At 41.1% G+C, this 19,866-nt stretch overlaps 1 protein-coding gene across 6 annotated transcripts in view; it reads left to right on the top strand.

Annotated features, from left to right (window-relative positions):
• Positions 1-19,866, top strand: part of HMG20A (high mobility group 20A) — a 126,679-nt gene that overhangs the window by 50,239 nt on the left and 56,574 nt on the right. For 5 of the 6 annotated variants that reach the window (XM_056499383.1, XM_056499384.1, XM_056499378.1 and 2 more), the window contains 2 exons: positions 1,409-1,514; positions 2,067-2,337. The exons of the other annotated variant lie outside the window; for it this stretch is intronic. The gene's annotated coding sequence lies outside the window, so the exon portion shown is untranslated. The remainder of the gene's footprint in view (positions 1-1,408; positions 1,515-2,066; positions 2,338-19,866) is intronic. 6 annotated transcript variants of the gene reach the window in all.

Raw genomic sequence — 19,866 nt, 5'->3', positions numbered from 1 at the left:
AACTGGAAACAATTGGTGCTGAGCAATGGGAAACAGGCAAGGACAGAGGACAATACCCTGCAAGTATTGCTCTGGTTCTGGCTTGTCATTAGACACAGAAGAGACCTTGCTGCAGCCTCATCTCTACAAGGGCAGGGCATTTGCTAAAAAAGAAAAAAAAAAAGAAAGAAAAAAAAAAAAGATACTATAATTTAGAATCAAGATCATTGTAAGAGTTATGCACTTGCATTGATAAGTATTGTCATGGAAAGGGACACTCTGAGAAGCTTTGATTCTAAACTCACTTGCCAGAGGAAAGTGGCTGTTTGAAACCTGCAGTTGAAGAAAAATGAGGCAAAATCTAAAGAGGGTAGTAAAGGGCTATCAGAAGAGTAATGCAAATGGTGACACTTGAGAACATCCACAGCTGAAAGCCAACAGCTGACAAACAGGGAATGCATAAAGGAGAAACAGCAGCTAGCAGTAAGGGTGGAATCTTTGATCACAGGTAAGAACTGCTGGGGAACAGGATTTGCCAGGCTGGTGCAGAGACAGGGCCAAAGGAACACGGTTCAGTGTGCTAAAGCAACTGCCCAGGGTGAGGTGACCTCAGTGAGTGTCACACTTCAATAACACAGTTACCAGAGCTACAGAGCAATCTCTGCAATGCTCCTCTGGAAAATGATTTTATATGTTAGTTCAGAATAATATTCCAGACTGGCTTTCCAAATTCCAAAGCTGAAGCAGCAAGTTACTTTTGCAAACATTTTACTCCTAGACACAAATTTCAGGATGGAGGAATCAAGTTCCATGGAAAAGCAGGAATGTTCCATCTGTGCAGGATAAATTATGGACTTGAAGGGAGGATGCAATTCAGCTGCTGACATTTGAAACAGCAGAGGTAACAAACTGCAGATTTAGCAAAGGGCCAAATATCAAAAATGCTGAGAAGAAGATCAAAAGGATCATGGATAGCCCAAGGAGAGCCCCAGAGAGGACAGAAGTGGTTACAGGATGGCAGCAGCCTGGCAGGTCAGCCCCAAATGCAGCAGGTCCCTTAGGCTGCTCTGGCTCCAGCCCAGAGCACGGAGGCACCAACAGCACCGGCTTCTCCAAACTCAAACTCCAAACTCCCATCCCCATTTGCAGCTTACAGACTTCCTGGGAAAGAACTGTCTTATTTCTCTGGATTTCATTCTCTTGCATGGAATTTTCCTTCATAAATTTGTCCAATTACCTTTTGAACCCATTTACAATCCCATATCCACAACATCCTGTGGAAGGACATTCCACAGCTTCTCAGCTTTGTGCATTTGTTTTGAGCTGCCAGGTTCTTGTCAGAAAATGAAAACAGATAAGAAACTTGGTTCCTTTATCACCTCTATTTACTTTTTCCTATGCCATAATGAATTTGGGATTTCTCTTACAGGCCCCCTCAGCCTGTGTTGCAGTGGAAGTGTCCTGTTGTCTGTACTCGTGTGCTGCTCCATACCTCCAGCTCCCCACCCTGCATTCCTCTTCTGCATTCTTTTCAAGTGAGTCTGTGTGTCATATTCAGAAGCTTTTGAGAAGAGGATGAAAGAATTCTAGAGCAGTGAGAACAAAGAGACGTGTTTGAAGGTAGAGAAAATTTATTTAGGGAAAAAATATAGGAAATAAAAGAAGATTCACTGTGATTGTACATGTTTGCAAGCAGAACTGTTCAAGCATTATTAAAAGATATGAAATAGGGAACAAACAATAAGATTTGTAGCAGAAATCAGCTTATTTTTCTGTGCCTTCATGCTTTACAGAGCTGAAATAATTTCAGTGTGCTCTGTTTCCCCTTCAAATGAGCATTTCATTGTTGTTTGTAACTTCCTAGCTCATCTAGAAAGGGGCACCCGTGCTAGAGGCAGGCACTAATGAGCTGCTGTATTCTAATTGTATGAATATATTGAAAGAATAGAAATAAAGGCAATGAAACATTGCAAAGAACTAGACAGTGGGTGGTGGTAAAGGAGGCTGAAAAATAATTACTGGTCATCATACACTTTGAATGCTGTAGGAGTAATACCTGGAACTCAAATTTTTTTTTTTTTTCCCAGCATTAAAAACCAACTGGGATCTTTATCGCTCACTTCCAAAAGTTCAAAATATTCTTGAAACACTGGAGCAGCATTGTGATCTAGCAGCCAGGTCAGGCTCCCCTCAGGTCCCACAGAAGCACTTTGGAGCTGCTGTTACAGGTAAAGTTGCTTTTCTCACCTTCCCACCACTACCTGGCTGTACATGGACACTGGACCAGAACAGGGGGGCACAGCAGGAGACAGCTCCTGGCAACACTTCCTGACTAAAGGAGCACCCAGCTGAGGTCAGGTAAGGTCAACTTCCCATGCTCCTGCATCCCTGGGCTGCAGAAGCCCACACAGGAATTTTACAGTCTATTTTTTCAGATCATAAATGTTTTCCTAAATGCTCATGAATTGCATTAAAAATGTTGGCTTCCATTATTTAACAAATAATCCCTCCAGGTATCATTCATGAGAATATTTAAATTTTTGTAGTCTGCCACAGCAATCTCAATTTTTTTGTTGTTAAGTTACACCAAGTGTATTTTAGATTTTCCCAAGAGTAAGGCAGAGGAAAGGGAAAAAAAAAACATATTCCAGTGCTATTCTGTGCACATATATAAGAGCTTTCCTACTTAGAAAATCACCTTCTAATTGAATTTTGGCAGGTGTAAAATTTTTGCCCTCTTTATAAAATCATTCCAATTTGCAGAGTTATGATGGTTTGAAGAAAAAAAACAACTATGTTTATATTTTCAGTACATTATCTTAAGTGTTGATCAAATCTAATATTTACTAAATACATTCAGGACATGGGGAACTAGGGAAGGGGTGTTTGCCTTCCATCATAGCAGGTCAAGACTGGAAGAAACGTGAGGTTTTTCACAAATGACTCTACTTGAAAATAGGCACATAAACAGGAGAAAACTCACTGATATTTGCATATCACGTAACACCTGTGATATTTAAAAACTTTTCAGCATATTTGACTTCACAAACTTGATGCTGCCATGAAGAGCTACAGGCAGTGGAAATTAAATGAGTGCTGTGCTGGTTTGCAGTGGGAATTCTTGCCATCTCCCCACTGCCCACTCTGCATAAACCCATCAAAGTCTGATGCTCTGCTGTGATTTCCTCACTGTAATCTGCTGCCTATTATTCTCTCAAACCCCATCTGCAGGTCATTTTTCTATCAAATGAGCTGGTTAAAATTCCTTCTCCCTTTTTATTTAAACCTAGGGGAATTTCAAATAGCCGAGCACTAACCGACAGGAATTTATTTTAACCATTATTTAAAATACCAGCAGCTTTGCATTGCTACAGCTTAACAGCTCTGATGGGTTTCATGCAGTCTCCCATCACTTTATCTCCTCTGACACAGACATTAGCATCCTGGGAGCCCAAGTAGAGCTCAGAGAGTCATTGCCTTTATTCCCTTTTAGGCTCAGACCTCTTTCCACACAGAATTTGGAGCACTGCACAAACTTTCTATGCACAGAAAAGCATGTATACTATGTGAAAATAACTATATAACAAGTAAAAATATTTAGATATGTATACTAAAGTAAATCCTCTTTATAATTTAAGGAATTTTTAGGTTATTTTCCTCATATAAGGGAATCAAACAGATTATTCCCTGCCCTTTGAGGAAGGTGGCACTTAGGAGTTAAAATTCTGCGTCTGCATTTTGAGCTGAAGTTTTTCCCTGTACCAGATAGCTCTGTGAATGAAAGCATCACACTTGTCAGCACTTTCCTCCATGCCAGAGGGCTGAGAGGGAGCATGACCTGGATAGGATTGCTTCCTAAAGCCTGTATTTGAAGTGATCTAACAAGGTCCTGTGCAGCCTGGCAGCTTCCATGCAGGCTGCCACACACACTGCAACTCCACAGCCAAAAAGAAGTTGTTCAGTAGGGAGCTATAGAGAAATGTATTTTTGCTGACTGCAGTTTGAGAACCTCTTGTAGGAAACCAACAGAACAGAAGACAATGGAAAATGGTTGGAAATTAATAAACATTTTTTCTTGCATGTGAGATGGAAGAGAGGCAGATGATAGCAGCATGATGGCAAATGCTATCACAATATGCTTGCCTGAGCACTGTGACAAAGCCACCTAGCCAGCAGCAGTGTCTGTACCTCACTGCTCACTGCAAATGCTTATTTGTGAGTTTCAGAAGTTACACTTCAACTACAGCTTCATGATTCACCACAAAAATCAAGCACCAAAACCATCCAGTACATGCACCAGGGTCCTCCTATTTTTAGCAAGATGTCCTTAAGCTTGGGTTTGTAAGCTAAAGGGAGTGTCATTTTTCCTTTTGGAATTCTGAGCTGTGCACAAGCTCAGGTAGTGCTGTAGCTTGTGCTTCTGGGGTAAGAGCTGAGAGCTGGCACACACAGAGCAGTGAAGGCATTGATGGGACCTATCTCAGCTGTGGCACTCAGTGAAGTCCCACAGGCTGTCCTGACAGATGAAAGGCAGGGTTTACTCCTTTCCCTGTCCCTGCTGGCAGCCACCCCATTCTGCTTCCTCTTCCATGCCCACCCACTGCTCACCCAGCAGGAACTCTGCACCCTTGCCAGGGTCTGATCCTAAATTCCTGCATGGAATGGGCTGCACACACCTGAGGTGGCAGCACTGCTTGGGTGGGGAGGAAGAGAGCTCAGGATCTGCACTGGATGATGTCCTTAGAGACTCTGAGGATGCTCTCCCACTGCTCTACTCCATCTGGATCACTGAAGCCACACAGTGATACACATCCCAACAAGTGCCTGGTGATGACTCTAGCACTAGAGAAAAACAAATGGAAAACCAAGTGGAATACCTGATCCACGAGGGAGGAACCCTCATCTTCCTCATTTGCCCTGACAGACCCAAAGCTGAGTCAGTGGAGCAATGTGTACATGGACACAGAAGCTGCTGGTGTGGGACCAGCACCTGCAGTTCAAGTACCACCTTCTAGAGTGCTCCTCAAAGAGGCTGCAACTGCAAACCTGGCTCCCAAAAACTGCACCAGAAAAACCTCATTGCCTGGAACTTCAGCAATCAAGTGATTTGCCTGAGCTTCAGCAGCATCAGCCATAGGAGTATGCTTTGATTTAGTTTGTCTTAGTAAGGACCTGACCTGGGCTAAGGCAACACAGAGATCTGAAAAAAGAGACCCTGATGGTGTTTGTTGTCTCTTAGGTTGTGTGTGTCTCATTTATATATCACTTTTAGGCAAAACCTTAAATTTTAGATTGTGCTCCATTATAACTTTTTCAGCAGGAGAACAAACTTAAACAACTCGTACCTATTCTCCCCCAGCTGTTTGTCCCAATGCCAGCCCAACCACCTCAGATCACATGGGTTATGCTGGCAGCTGGTTTTTTGGCAGGATTTTCTTTCTCCAGCTGAATCACTTCCCTGGTTGGGTTCACCAACATGTGCTGGCACGGCACAGGAGACAGTGCAGAGAGGAAAGGAATGACCAGGAAAAAAACCCAAGTCAAGCTTTACTGGGCTGCAGTACCACCACAGATGCAATCCCAGCTTTAATTTGCTTTCTGCTCTACACCTGAGATAAGCCACAGAAACGTTAAGAGATGGGAGAAAGTGATGTCGAACTAAAGATGAGGGAGGGATTTGGCAACGACAAGTAAGGAACAGATTCAGATTAGCAGCATTTAAGTGGTTAAATCTTGAAATTATATCTTTTAATCATCCCACGAGTCACACAAATTCTAAGTTCCATAAAAAATTTAAACACACTTCACTTTGCCAATGCAAATACACTATTTGATATCAGTCTTCAGAACAATGCCATACAGAGTTGCCCAAACTAATGATTTACTCCTCAATACCCAAAACCATTCTAGGCTTTGTAATTCCAAGTTTGGCCACATTATCCTCCCAAATGTACAGAAAGAAATATCTCTTTTGTCAATAATGCCAGTACTGAATGGTATCATTCCAAAAATCCATGCAAAGAAATATCAACTTGGCTAAACACCAGAATTCAAGAAAACGCCTTCATTTACAATTAAACGTGGCTTTGGAAGAAGATAGGGATGGGTATGGAATTAAGTATTTTGTATTTTTGGAGACAATACACTTTGGTGTTTGCAAGAATGCTCTGAGGGATGCCAAAGTGCTGGAGCTGAGCTCCACCCTGGCATTGCCCCATCCAGGCTGTTTCACACCAGCAGCCTGCAAAGGGAAGCATTTCCCAGTTTCCAGGGATGGCTGCAGTCCCCCAGGAAGGGTGATGGGACAGCCAGGCTGTAAGGAAGCCCTTCTGAGTCCTCAAATGCCCATTAGCTCAGCAGCCAAGCATTTCCATAATTCCCTGCTTCTCAAAAAGGCTGTGGCCACAGCCCACAGGTACAAGTCACTTAGGCTTAGGAAATGATCTAGCAATAAATTCAGACAGAAACCCTTCACAATCTCATCCAAAGTTGGCCATTAAAGGGACTCTAGTGAGACATTTGGACATCATGACAATCTGGCAGCTTTGCAGAACACTTCTGACTGCTGAGCTGCACAATGATAAATACACATTTATCATTGAGACAGACTGACCCGAATGCCCCACATCCATTAGGCACTTACAGCCACTCTGCCAACACATCAAACCAAAAAACACTGAATAAATAGCAGCATTTTGCACACCACCTAAGCTGTGCTGTCCAAAAAAGTGGTCATAAACTACCGAGTTTGATGCTAACCCTAAGTTTTGATGACTGATCTGATTCCTTTATTCCAGCAAACTGAAAGCACAATGGACATAGTGGTGATTGCATGCTGGAAAGTCCAGCTCTTCTGTGAGCTAATCCTCGGGATCTCAGCAGTTCTGAGCAGACACTGGGGGAAGGTCCCATGCTTATGACACACACTGCCATTTCTCTCTCTCCTATTGTTTAGCAAATTCTCTGCTTAATCTAAAATCCATTTCAACTAGAAACTTCCAGGCTCAGTGGAAACTTGAAGAAAATATATTCCAAACAAGCGATGCTTCAAAAGGGTGTGGGATCTACAAGCCTTTAAATCAATCTAAATCTGGGCTGGCACTGCCCTGCCCTTGCCACTGGCCTCTGCCCTTTGCTGTGCTTGCCTAATCCCACCCAGAGCAGATCCTGGATGTGACCAAGCTGGAAAGCAGGCCAGTGCCACCACTGGAGCCAGAGCGAGTGGGAGTGATGGAGGACATGGCACAAGATAAAGTTGTGGCAATCCAGATTTAGACAGGCCTAAGTGGAGGTGTACCACTAAGAGTTATTAATCATTCTGAACGAGCCATGTCTTAAAGGAAATGGGCATTCTGAGCTTTGGGTTTCATTTTAAGGTATTGATTGATGTCCCTAAAACATTTTAAACCTGTACATTAGCAGAAAAGTTATCCTACATATACTGGTAATATATTTTCTTAATGGGATACATAGCAATGAAATTTTGTCTCACTAGATCTTTAAGAGCAGATTCAAACTTCAAGGATTATGAGTTCAGGCAGGATAATGCCTGTTTTCCCTGCCTGATGGCTGGCAGTAACACTTGGAAGTTGGTTTTGATAATAGGTAGGATACCACAGTAGCCACACTCAACTCCAGGAATCTTTTCTGCTTCATTGCTTTAGCTTTGTTTAACAGCCCATTTTTGAGTGGTAAAACAGTAGCAGAAATGGCAATATATTTATGAAGACACACTAAATAAACCTGTATTGCTTTTACAAGAATATACTCCAGATTATATCAAAGTTATAACAAAAATCTCATGGGTCTGTAAGAACAGCAAGAGAGCTGCAAGACAGGATTCCATCTGCTTCCCAGGAGAACTTTGCATGCTGGGTACCCATGGCATGAGGCCAAACACACCTTCAGAAATAAATGCACTAAGTGTCAAATATTTTAACATCACCTTTCTATGCAAAGCGTTTCTATCAGCCTTCCACCCTTTTCCAGACAGGGAAATTCCCACTAAACTATCAATAATACATCCAGGCAGCCATCAGTCCACCTGCTAATGAGCAGTTCTAGCATACAGCACCTATCCAGAGAAATCAGGCCTGGAAGATGAGAGCATAGCCTTTAATAATTTACAAGTCTCATTAACCTTATCCCAAAAGGCAAACAAGAAGAATGTGATGTCTACTCAGATTTCCAGACCAAACCAAGATAAAGTGTTTCAGAAGCCATTAGGATGTATCAGTCAATAAATACTCTCCAAATGTTCTTCTGTGGAGTAAGCTGGCAGCCAAAGAACCATAGATCTCTAAAAGCCTGTATTATTAGAGACACATCAGGAGCCTTAAGAAACTTGCACTGCTGAAAATGAGATTGAAAAGGTTTGAAAATTATTCAATATGGCAAATGCTAAAAATCTTCAAATTTGCTATTTTAAGTAGACAAAACCAGTCTAGTCTGGTTCTGCACAGAATAAATACCAGCCCTCTACAAATGTCAAGTGTGCCCAGAGACAATTCACATCCAACATCAAACAGTTGCTTTGGCAGCACAACACAGAACCAGGAGCAGGGAAAAGCCAGCCCAGGGTCTTGTCCTGGGACTAAACACTCAGTTCTGTACCTGGCCAAGCAGGTGATCCATATTCCACCAAGTATTCATTACAGGGACTGGTAGGAGTGGGTGGGAAGGAATTATGATGATGCACTTTGGTCTACTTGTGACAGCCAGATCTGCAGTTCATGTCTGAAAACCAACAGGAACAACCCCAACATTAATGGCTTGGTTTTCGTGGTGTCTCCTGCTACAAATACACACCTCACTGCTATAAAACTGCTCTTCTCTCTGCACAAGCACCCAGCAGCCACGAGGGTTTGCCTCCAAAGGGAAGCTCTCCAGTTGCATCTCCTCTTGTATCAGATCCCACACTCAGTTACCATATTCCTGTGCCTGCTTTGAAGTCCTCCTAAAGGAGATAATCTAAATGCTGGAGGAGCTGGCTGGAACAGCCAGTCATGCTCTGTGGGAAAGGAGGAGTCCTGTGCTCTTCCCTGGCTCTGCTAAGCAGGTGTAGGAACAGGAGCTGGGAGGCTTTAGGTGCTCCACCTTGTTTCTCACTCCATTTACACAGATCATGTGGGTTTTGAACAGGGATTTTTTTCCCAGACGTTGCATATGAGCTGCTGTATCTTCCCTTCCCTCTCCACATGCCAAGTGAACTCTCCCTTACACCTACAAAATCAACATGCAATATAGGTTACATGATATAGGCTAAAAACCCTTAAAAACCAGATGTGCTTCCTAAAGCCCATGCCTATCCCATTCCTTCAAAAACTAGGACATTTTACCAAAGCACCATTTTTCTGTCCATCATTCTGAAATGGCAGCAATTAAGGAACGTGCTATTTCCCTAATTACAATTTCCTTTTTATAAAATGCCCCTTTACTCACAGCAGCTTCTATCCCAAGCAGTGAAGCACAGCCCTGGGCTGCCTGCTGTCAAAGCCAAATCTGACTCTTGTTCTTTCCCAAAGCTCTCCCTCTCCACACCAACACCTTCCCCTGAAGGATTTTCCATAGTGCCATGGCAGTGTTCAACTGTTTGGTAACATTTTGGGACTACAAGGAGGAAAAACAGCACAGAACCATGAATTAATAAAAACAAGGAATGGGTAACTATACATTCCATGAATAGTGCTGATAGAAGTTATTAAAAGAATAATCATTATCTTCCTGTAAAGAGTTTTTACTGAGGTTTCATATTGCATATCCCTTTGAAACAGAACACAAAGGTGAAAGAAAAGGTAGCATCTTTTCAAACTTCCTTTTGCAAGTAGAGGGTATCCTTAATGCTTATTCCAGGCAATAAAAAAAATCCCCATCTTAGAAGAAAGGTTATCTGATAGGGCAAAATTATTATTTCAGTGCATGATCTGGGACATGCTGAAGATTAAATATTAGCAGCATACGTTCATGGAAGGAAAATAAAATGTGGCATGTTAAAAACAGTTTTCCTTCTGGTTTTCATGAGCTTACATCAAGTTAATTATGTATAAAAACTTAAATACATCAAAATAAAAATTTGTGTGTATACACTTGTCAGACCAACATAACAATGTCTCAGCCTATAAATAGCACTCCCTGACCCACACAGTTCTGGCTAAATAAACATTATCCCTGTTGTAAAAGGAAAAGCTCCAGCTCTGGATGATCTGCAGGGGAACTGGGGCAGTCTCCTGACAGAATTCCTGACTGCTCAGCTGTCAACCCTTCACACCCCCTGAGATGGGCACTGAGTGAGCCTGAGTGGATGAAGTAAAAATATTGTAAGAAAAGCAAGTGCTGCCAGAATAACACTGCATGGTGAACAGGAACATCCCCAAGGCTACTTTAAATCAAAACTAAAACCAGTACCTGGTGTCATTTATCTGGACACATGTTCAGTGGTGCCATATTTGAGTCCCAACATGCCTTTCTTCCACAGAAAAGTGCTTTTCTAACATACAGAAGTAAAAGAACTTTTGAAAGACCATTCTGTCTCCAAAGAGACCATTAGGATTAGTTTTCCATTCTAAACAGAAATTCCTATCTTCTCAAACAGCTCCAGCTCCTCCAAAAAAACCAAATCATCCTGAGCTTTCTCACCTGCCAAAAGCAACAAACACTTCTAAAGGAGGAACAGCAGCAAACCAAGAACTATTCTTTAATGGCAGTGAAGTTTGAACAAGCAAAAATTATTGATGCTTTCCCTGGAATGACAATTACCAAAGGTTTAGCCAGAAATCTTTTTTTTCTTTTTAAATTAGGGTACTAAGATGTATTACCTTTCTTCATTTGATTTTTGTCACAGACCTTTAAAGATCTGCTACCTGCAAGTAGGAGAGATTATCTATGTTAACACTTTAGAAACTCATATTTGCTCATAAGAATGTTACCCAGAATTTTTAAAATCAGTATCTCCCAAAGTTTTGATGTTTCCACCTCAAAGTCTCAGTCCTCAGTAAATTTTATTTGCACATCCCATCATAAAGTTTTGAATTTAAAATCTTAAGGCAACACGGTCCTGTGAGGCATTTCCTAACACAGTGATGGGCCATAAACAGCAGGGATTTTGTGGTAAATGCAGTCAGGAAATGCACATTCCATGTATACTTATTGAGAAGGGATGTAATTATGCACCAGAGTATCTCACCTTGCCCTGCCCAGCCTGCACACTGCTCAGCAGGGATTTCTGCAGTTGGGAGCCTTATTTTTCACACACACTCCTCTCCTCAGGCACTAAAAGTTTTAGAACAACTTTCTCATTCATTACAGGTCAGAACATTTTGCCTGCAGACCACACACAAATGCTCAGCTTGACAGCTCTGGTGGTTGGGAGCTGCTGAGATGCTGCTGGATAAATTACAAAGCACTTTCAGCCCCTCCAGGACCTGCCCAGCTGAGGGTGCCAGAATCCCCCATTTCAGTCCAGCTGAAATAAGGTTCCCACTGCACATTTCTTGCCCTGAAAGTTCCAGCATGGACACATGAATTTACAAGGTGCACACACAATAAATACAGCACAAGTTCTGCCTGAAGAGCCCCAAGTTTTCCTATAAACAGGTAAGAAAGATTACATGGACAAACTACTCTTTCACTGCCCTTCAGGTCAGGAGCTTTCAATACTAACGTTTTATTAGATACTTCATTAAGTTATTGACCAACTTTATTTTCCTTTCTGAAACTGCAGAGATTTAATTTTTATTTTTTTTTTAACAGGACAAGGTATGCATTCCCTGAGGATCTTGAGTTACTTCATTGCTATAGATTAATTTTCTCAAATCTTACTCCTTTATTCCTCTGTTCAAAGACATTTTCCCTCCCCATGAAAAACTAACATAACATTGAAGCTGCAGTGCTAGCTTTTCTCAGTAGTAAGAGAAAGTGATATGTGAGATACCAAATTTTTTATACTGGAATTTTGAATGGTAACTTGTGACAATTTATGGCATGAGACCTTACAGAACTTTGAAATTTTCTAGCTTTTATATCTGCAGATACTGCACACAGCAACAAAATGAAATATATAAAATAAACACCAAGTTCATAAAAAAAAACCTGATGTTAAATTCTCAGTTTTAACATAACAATGTAAACTCCTCTGCAAATGCCAGTCTCTCCTCTGTTGAAGTAAGCACTGAATTCAAATAGGAAACATTCTGAAACACAATTGTTGAGCTGTTCCCAAGGGATAGTTACAGTTTCATGGCTTAATCACTCCAACTTTCCATTTTGTTAATAACATAGTTGAATAAAAATGATCTGATGCTACTTGTGCATTCATTTTAATGAGTCCCTGGAAAGAAATGCCAACAGTGAAGCATACCCAGATCTCCTCAATCAGTGGGAAAAGTTCTGCACAAAGATTAGAAACATCTTCAGCTTGTATGCATCAGTAACATATTTTTGATCCTGAATCTCACTTCAGCTCTGAAGAAAAATAAGTTTTGGAGAAAGTTTCATAGTTAAATATGAAAATCAGTGCCTGAGCTAACATAATCCTCCAACCACAGCTTCCCCTCCCAAATCTTAGCATATTAATCTCCTTTCCTTTTAGCTGCTCCAGTTCTTGCATAACAATGCCATTTCCTGAATTCAAATCTCCACAAATAAACCTTAAAGCTGAATAATACATTATTAAGCCCTATGAATATTCCCTTAAGCAGGGCATCCTTAAAAAATCTGGGCTACACTGTCATAACTCAGCATCATTTTCTTTGGACTTTCAGGGTAAGAACAAGCAGCACTGCAGCAGCCAACAACCTAAAAGCCTTCCTGAAACATAATACTTCTACCCTCTGCAGAGGAGATTTTTAATAAGCTACTAATGCTTTGTTGAAATCCCCATCCCTGCATGCAGCAGTCACTTATTTCTCTGTGGATATGTAATTTGCACAGGCTCCCAGGGAAATTCTGGACTGGTATTTTTGGAGGAAGGAAAAGCACAGTGCCTCCCCAGCTTCCTGCACAGCCCCCAGCCACACACCCCTCCCAAGGGTTCAAACTATCAGTGCTCAAACAATCACCTAAATGATCACTCCTGCAATATCAACATTTCAAAAGTATTTTACCCAAGAAGGATGCTCACTTTCGATTTGCCTGCTCTCTTCAGTTTTGATCTGTTCCTTTCCTAGTGCAGATGCTCACTAGAGGCTAAAATGTGTGTAATTACTGTGTTCAAGCTCCAAGCTGAGCACAGGCTGGAGATTCTCTGCATTAGACATTATCTCAAATGAGCTCCCTCAAGTGTGACTGGCTGGATGAGGAGGATGGCAGCTGATGGCAATGCAGATTGTACATGGACATGGTCCACAGGGCACTTTTCACCAAAAGTCTGTCTCAGGCAAGGAAAAAATAAATCATCTTGAAGAGCAACTACTACAGGATAAAATGTACTTCATGTCAGAGGGCAAAATTTATTTCTCAATTAGGTCCATAAGAGCAAACTATTCATTATCACTGCTTTATCATCCACTCAAGACCCATGAGATACCTTTTCTCAAAGGGGCTGGAGAATACAAACGGTATTACTAAGAAAAGATTAATTACCTGTTGTAAGCTAAACATTTTAAAAACATCTTTGCAGTAATCCCCAGTGAAAAACAGACTGACATTCAGCAGGACAAGACACTGTTTCACACATGGAAATTAGACAAGTTCATTACACAGGGAACAAGAAGTAAGGAACTGAGAAACAAAGGCACATAATCTCAACCATTTTTTTATCAGGCACTCAGCAATCAGCACACAGCCCTGCCCCTGCCTGCTGCAGCAAGTGCTCAGAGCCTTTATCAGCTCAGTTATTCCATGCAGCAAGTGAATGCTGAGCCTGGAGCACGCCTTGGCACGAGGAAATGCCAAGCAGTGAAAAGAGCTGAGCCAAAAAGCACTCTGTGCCAGTCCAGCCTCAGCAGTGCTTCCCTAAGGAAACAGGAACAGAAACCCAAAGCAATTTTTAAAAACTGGTCCTGAAAATTTACAAAGCAGGAAACAGCTCACAGCCCTTGGAGTGGTGCCACCATCACCAGCATCTTGTCACCTCCCTCCCCATGCTCTCAAAGATACATCCTCCAAAATGAACCTGGAAAAATCAACTGAAATGGAAGTGAAGTATCTGGAATGACAGACTAGATCTAAAGGTATCATTATTTTAGGTTAAATAGAAAAAAAAGGAGGCTTGAAAACAAAAACACAATTTAATCCATCACATTTCAGCTTGCTGTGTCAGACTGACACCTCTGATTCCAGCATCTTACAAGTCTAGACATCTGCCCCAAACTTTTAATCTGAAGCTAAAAACTGGGCAAAACTGATGCAGTAAGAATACAGCAGTGTACCAGACTTTATGAAGAAGCCTTTTTACTTTGCTAAGGTACAAGACATGTTTGCAAGGTATTCTGCCCCAAAACACCCAAATTTATTCAGTAGTTAGTTTACTCACAAAACCATCGATTACTCCCTACACAACTCCATTTAAAGCAAAGCTTCTGGAGCTTTGTTTTTCTCTTGAAAGTGTAAGGAAGCAGCTGAGCCACTCTGAGTCCATCTGCACATTACCTTAAGGTAGGGATTTACAATCTGTGTAAGAAGATAAAAATCTGCACTTTTGGTCGAAGGGACTCTCCCTGCACTCCTCTGGCAGCTGGAGCTGATGAAAGTGCTGTGGGTTGTGTAATCAGCCTGAAAGATGTGCTCCCTAAACTGCCTGCAAACTAATCCCCCACTCTAGAAAACTTCAGCTTCATGCTTTTATATTACTTCAGTTCAAGATTATATACCAGAGGCAACTCTCATTTCCTATCAGGTCATTGCATTTTTTTTTTAATTTTTTTTGGTAAGCTGTTTTTGATCATAGAGATACATTTAGAGAAATGCTCTTCTATAATTGTGGCAATTCTTGGGTAAAAACTTGAGTTGGGCATGATATAATAACACTCTCAATAAACTCTAACACTTATATTCCACTGGACTAATTTCCTATAAATAGCATGTCCATATTGCTATTCTGATAAAATGAAGTTTATTGCTGTGTGTCCTCCCTTAACAACTGCCAGCCAAATAAAAGGAGTGTTAGAACTACTGTGTCTTAAAATCTGCACATTTTGGTGGGGGGAAGTACCCCAAATCCAGTAAACAAAGACTGCTGAGGAAGGCTTGACAATTCAAAATCTGTCCTTGGCAGGGGTCACCAAAAGGGTGACCACTGAGGAATGCACTGGATGTGACTAGGGGATGGTGGTGATGGAGCAGACTAGGACAGGAAAATGAGAGCCACAAGGAAAGTGTGTTGGAAACTCAGCTCTCTCCTCTACTCAGAGATGGTTAAAAAACCCCCAGCTTTCCAAGAATTTGTTTTCTGCCCCAAACTGAGAGAAGTAAAAACATTTTTTCAAAGAAATTAGATATTCCACAGCTTTTTTTTTAGCTTACACAAAATGCTTACAAAAAGTGATACCATCACACAAAACAATCCAAAGTTAACAGGCTCAATAAAATGTATTTCAACTCCTTTGGAGAAAAAAAAGAGAAAAACAGTATAAAGTAGCTCAGGACAATTAATGGAGTTCTGTGAATTATTTTGGTCATAAAACTGACTTTTCACTTAAAAAATGTTTCTCCACCTTTTCCAAACATGACCAGACTTGTATTTCCATCATAAATCTAATCTTTCCACCCTGACACTGAAAATTTTCCACTGACCTAAAGTGCTTCCATTTTCCTTTAAGTCCCCAAAGGATAATCAGCAGCATAAAAGCTCCAGCTGAGCAGACAGCAGATCCATTACTGTAGAGTGGATTGGAGAACTGATCCATAACTATGAAATATTTATCTACATTTGGCATGTGGCTACCAAACACCATCAAGTTCATTAGGCAGTTTGGTCCAAGGTGACATTGATTATATTCTAAATAAGGTGGTGATTAAAAACATACCCCAAATTCTTGTGAAATCTTGGAATAATTCTTGCAATCAATCTGCAGAAGAATAATTGGTTAATTGGCAGATCTCATAATCAAAAAGTTCTGACAGAATTACCTCATTAGTTCCTCCCTCCCTTTTAACAGAGTAAAAGTAACAAGAAAAAATCCTCACACTATCTTAAACTGGTCACTTCAGCTTTGTTTTGTTTTTCCACTCTGACTAGAAAAATGTAAGTAATTTTCTTAGACTGGCAATAGCTTGTCTCTTGAACCCACATTAATAGCTGGCTTTCAATTTTGAAGACTCAATTTGATTAGTTCTCTGAACAAAGCCCAAAAACTAGCAGTTGGTCCCTTAAGAAACTTTCTTCTTTTGGGCAGAGATCTTTTGGGCAGAGTCCCTTTTTCCCTGAGCCACTGACAAAAAGGATGCAGGCACTACCAGACACAGGATTCCAGACTGGAATTTATTTATGTGGCTCTGAGCTTGGACTGAGTCATTAGGGATTCACTAAGTCCAGCTTCCATACTAACTAAGCTGAACTTGTTGGAAAAGGACAATTTAGCACCTGGAGGCAGGTGGAAACTGAATTTCTCAATATCTTCATAAAGAACAACCCATTTCTATTTATGTCTAAGAACCAAGGAAGGGAAGAAAAAGAATAGCAAGTTACCAAAATACAACTGCTGCAATACATTATATAAACAAATATTTGCAGTCCTAGCCAAATTTATCTGTTAAAATGTGAATGTATTTGACACATCAGAATGAAATCACTAAATAATCCTGCCAAAATGTTCTGGAGACAAAACTCCTTTTATGAGAACCTGGTGGTAAAGCAGACAGGCTTTTTATTCTGCTTTTCATTAATAATGCAAGGCCAACCAATACTGCAACAAGTTACAGCCTGACTTGTTACAATCAACCATTACCAAGGCTACAAAAATAATCAAAATCATCTGATGGACAAGGCAGCCTGGGAGAAAGAGTGGTTTTCAAGACAGGGATTACAGTTTGACATGTTTCATGTTTTTTTTTTGTGGACAGCAGAGGAGAACAAGTCAAAGGTACCCCAAGAAGCAGCTAAATTTCTAAAAATTAATAAATCTTTTCTGTTGTATTCCTAATTCAATGAAGATGAAACTCCTAAAATTTTGAATTATTTTAAACTCCCAAAACCAGAACAAAAATGATTTTTCCAGAACTGCAGCACCACTTGCAATATACTCAGAAGACAAATTCTGCTCATTTTCCAGCATTAAAAAGCAGATGTTCTTCTGTGCATTAACAACACTTGATTATAAAATAAATTTATCCTCTGTGCAAAGAGGAGTGAACATAATGGCTCCCTGAAGGCACAGTTTTGAGGTATGAGGGCTATTAGTTCAATTTCTTTTTCAAATGCTGCAGAGAAGGATGACAGAAAGAAAGCTTCCAGTTGTGATTCTCCTAATCCATCTGGTCCTGGATGCCTTCACTCCAGAACTTCCCTAAAATCTCCATTACAGCACAAGCCTGCCCTGTCCTCACAACAAACTGCAATCTGTGTGGTCTGGTCAGAGAATAGCTCAGGGAAAACATTTTGGATTTCTAATGATTATTTTTATAAAACCTGGGATAGCAAGAGAAAATAATTTCATTTAAAGAACCCACAGGAATCTCATAACAATTCAAATATTTTTATTTGTGTGTGAAGATCGACATTTGTGTGGGATGTGGAGGGGAAACTTTGGGTTTATATATTAGTTTATTTGGGCAGAGGACAATTGCTCGTTTCCTACCAGTGTTTTTGCTAAATTGCTTTGCTCAACTCTCTGTAGTATTGATTACCTGTTAAAATATTTAACTTGTGCAATGAATGAAGCAGAAACAACACAGCAAGGTAATCGGTCAACAGCAAAAAATTATCAAAAAATGATATAATTCTTTTTTATAAAGGATATAATATAATGAACAAAATATCAAAAAGGAAAAGAAATCTGTGTTGTTTGGAATGGGAGAACAAGTACCACTGGTACATTTAAATAGCAGAGATACATTGAGGGAAATATAAATGCAATCAAGCATGTAAGAGTGAGCAAGAAAAGCAGGCAGAGGCATAAAGGGCAGAGGAATGAGGAGAATGAAGGGTGATTGAGTAACAGCCCATGCAAAGAGGACCATCTTGGAGAGATCTGATCTGGCTGCTAGAGATTCTTCTGCAAAGCACAGATAGCCTTTACAACAGTCCACAGGACTGAAAATTCAAAGCATGCTGCCTCACAAAGCCCAAATAACTTTATTTTAAGCACATCCTATAGGCTGTGTTTGGCCCATAAGTGTTTAATTGCATTTTTCAACAATCAGTTACTGGCTATACCTCAGACCTTTTCCAATGAAAGCATCAAAAATGTACACAGTGTGAGAGTATGGGCAATGACGATTTTCTTCTGTGACAAACTCCACTCTGAACACTGTCATCTCCCCACCCAGCTCTCCCAAATCTTGCTGCTGCTGTTGTGCAGCTCTGCTGCTCCACAGGCACCTCCCCAATCCAGGTGCCAAGCCCACAAGGCTTCCATGGCCTGCTTTCCTATGAAGTTGTTTTCTGCACAAATGAGAGCAACAGATTTGTGCTGAGCAGATGGAATGCAATATGGCCAAGGGGCTGGAAACAAAGAAGTCTGACATAACTCATTCCTGGTGATGCTCACATCCTTCTGCACGGCCACAGGTTGAACTCACTGGGCAAACAAACTCAGCTGAATAAGCACTTGCCTCATGCCCATTTTTTCTGGGATCCATTTCTGGACACAGCAAGGTGAGTACAGACGGTAACCAAGAGACAGGACAGGAGGTGCAAGCAGCTCTTTAAAATGTTCTGTGCCAAACATCTGCCAAAACGCTGCCCTGATCTGAGGGCTTGGGCAACCACTAAAAATTGCACAGGAAGGGATCCCAGAGCCATTCCCTTCTCTTCTGGCCCCAGAGCATGCTTTGTTTCCTTCTCACATGCCTCAGGATAAGCTCTTTTAAGGACAAAAAGCAACATGAATCTTTAACAAAAGTTATGGCTAAGCAGAATGAAGAATTTAATTCCACTGTGTTAAATACAGAGCTATTGCACAGGTCCCTCTGCCTTTTCCACATACCTGGTGCCTGCATGGCTCCCTCCTGTGTGCTGGTCCTGATGTTTATGAGCCCATCTCTGAGCCAGCTGGAACTGCAAACATAGTGCTAAAGCTCTCTTTTTTCCACTGGAGTAACTCCCTGCTGCTTTAACAAGTTCACTCTAGTTCAGTGGAGGGCCCACAGGTGCTGGTGGCAGGGGAAGAAGCAGAGGCAGCTGAGCAGAGATGGGAAGATAGGAGGAAGAACCAAGCCATTATTTTTGGATTAATTTAGGTGCTGTTTCATGCTACAGTTGAGAGAGGGAAAGGAAATAAGTCCTATAAAGAGCAAAGTACTGCTGCAGGGTAATTAAGACCTAGGAGTAAACATGCCAAATGGTGTTTGCCACACGACAACAAACAAATGTGAATCAGAATGTGAATCAGTAGTGGAGCAGAGGAGGGAATGTTTTCTCTGCTACTCAGGAAGCACTTCAATTGTTTGGGAAAGGTGTGAGTCATTAACTCTCCCATGTACAAGTGAGACATCCAAAGCTATAAATACTTGACATACTTCAAGGGCTCTTTGCAATGGAAGAATGGAAATCTATATGTACTTTTTCAAAATTACAGAAGCGTGAAGCCATGCATCACTTCACAGATTTTGATTTGCTGTGTTTAGGCTCTTCTGAATTGCATTATCCAAGCATGACGAGCTCTAGCCTTGCTTCTTGCTTCTGAGCTCTGGGGAGCCAAACAGCTCTTTGGGATAAAAGATGAGGGGTGCACAGGATCTGACAGAATGCTATTTTAATGCAGCACTTTTCTATGTCTCAACTGGTAGCTG

The sequence above is a fragment of the Oenanthe melanoleuca genome, chromosome 10 (genome assembly GCF_029582105.1).
Source record: "Oenanthe melanoleuca isolate GR-GAL-2019-014 chromosome 10, OMel1.0, whole genome shotgun sequence".
NCBI classification, from domain to species: domain Eukaryota; kingdom Metazoa; phylum Chordata; class Aves; order Passeriformes; family Muscicapidae; genus Oenanthe; species Oenanthe melanoleuca.
This window is presented reverse-complemented; position numbering and strand designations above follow the sequence as displayed.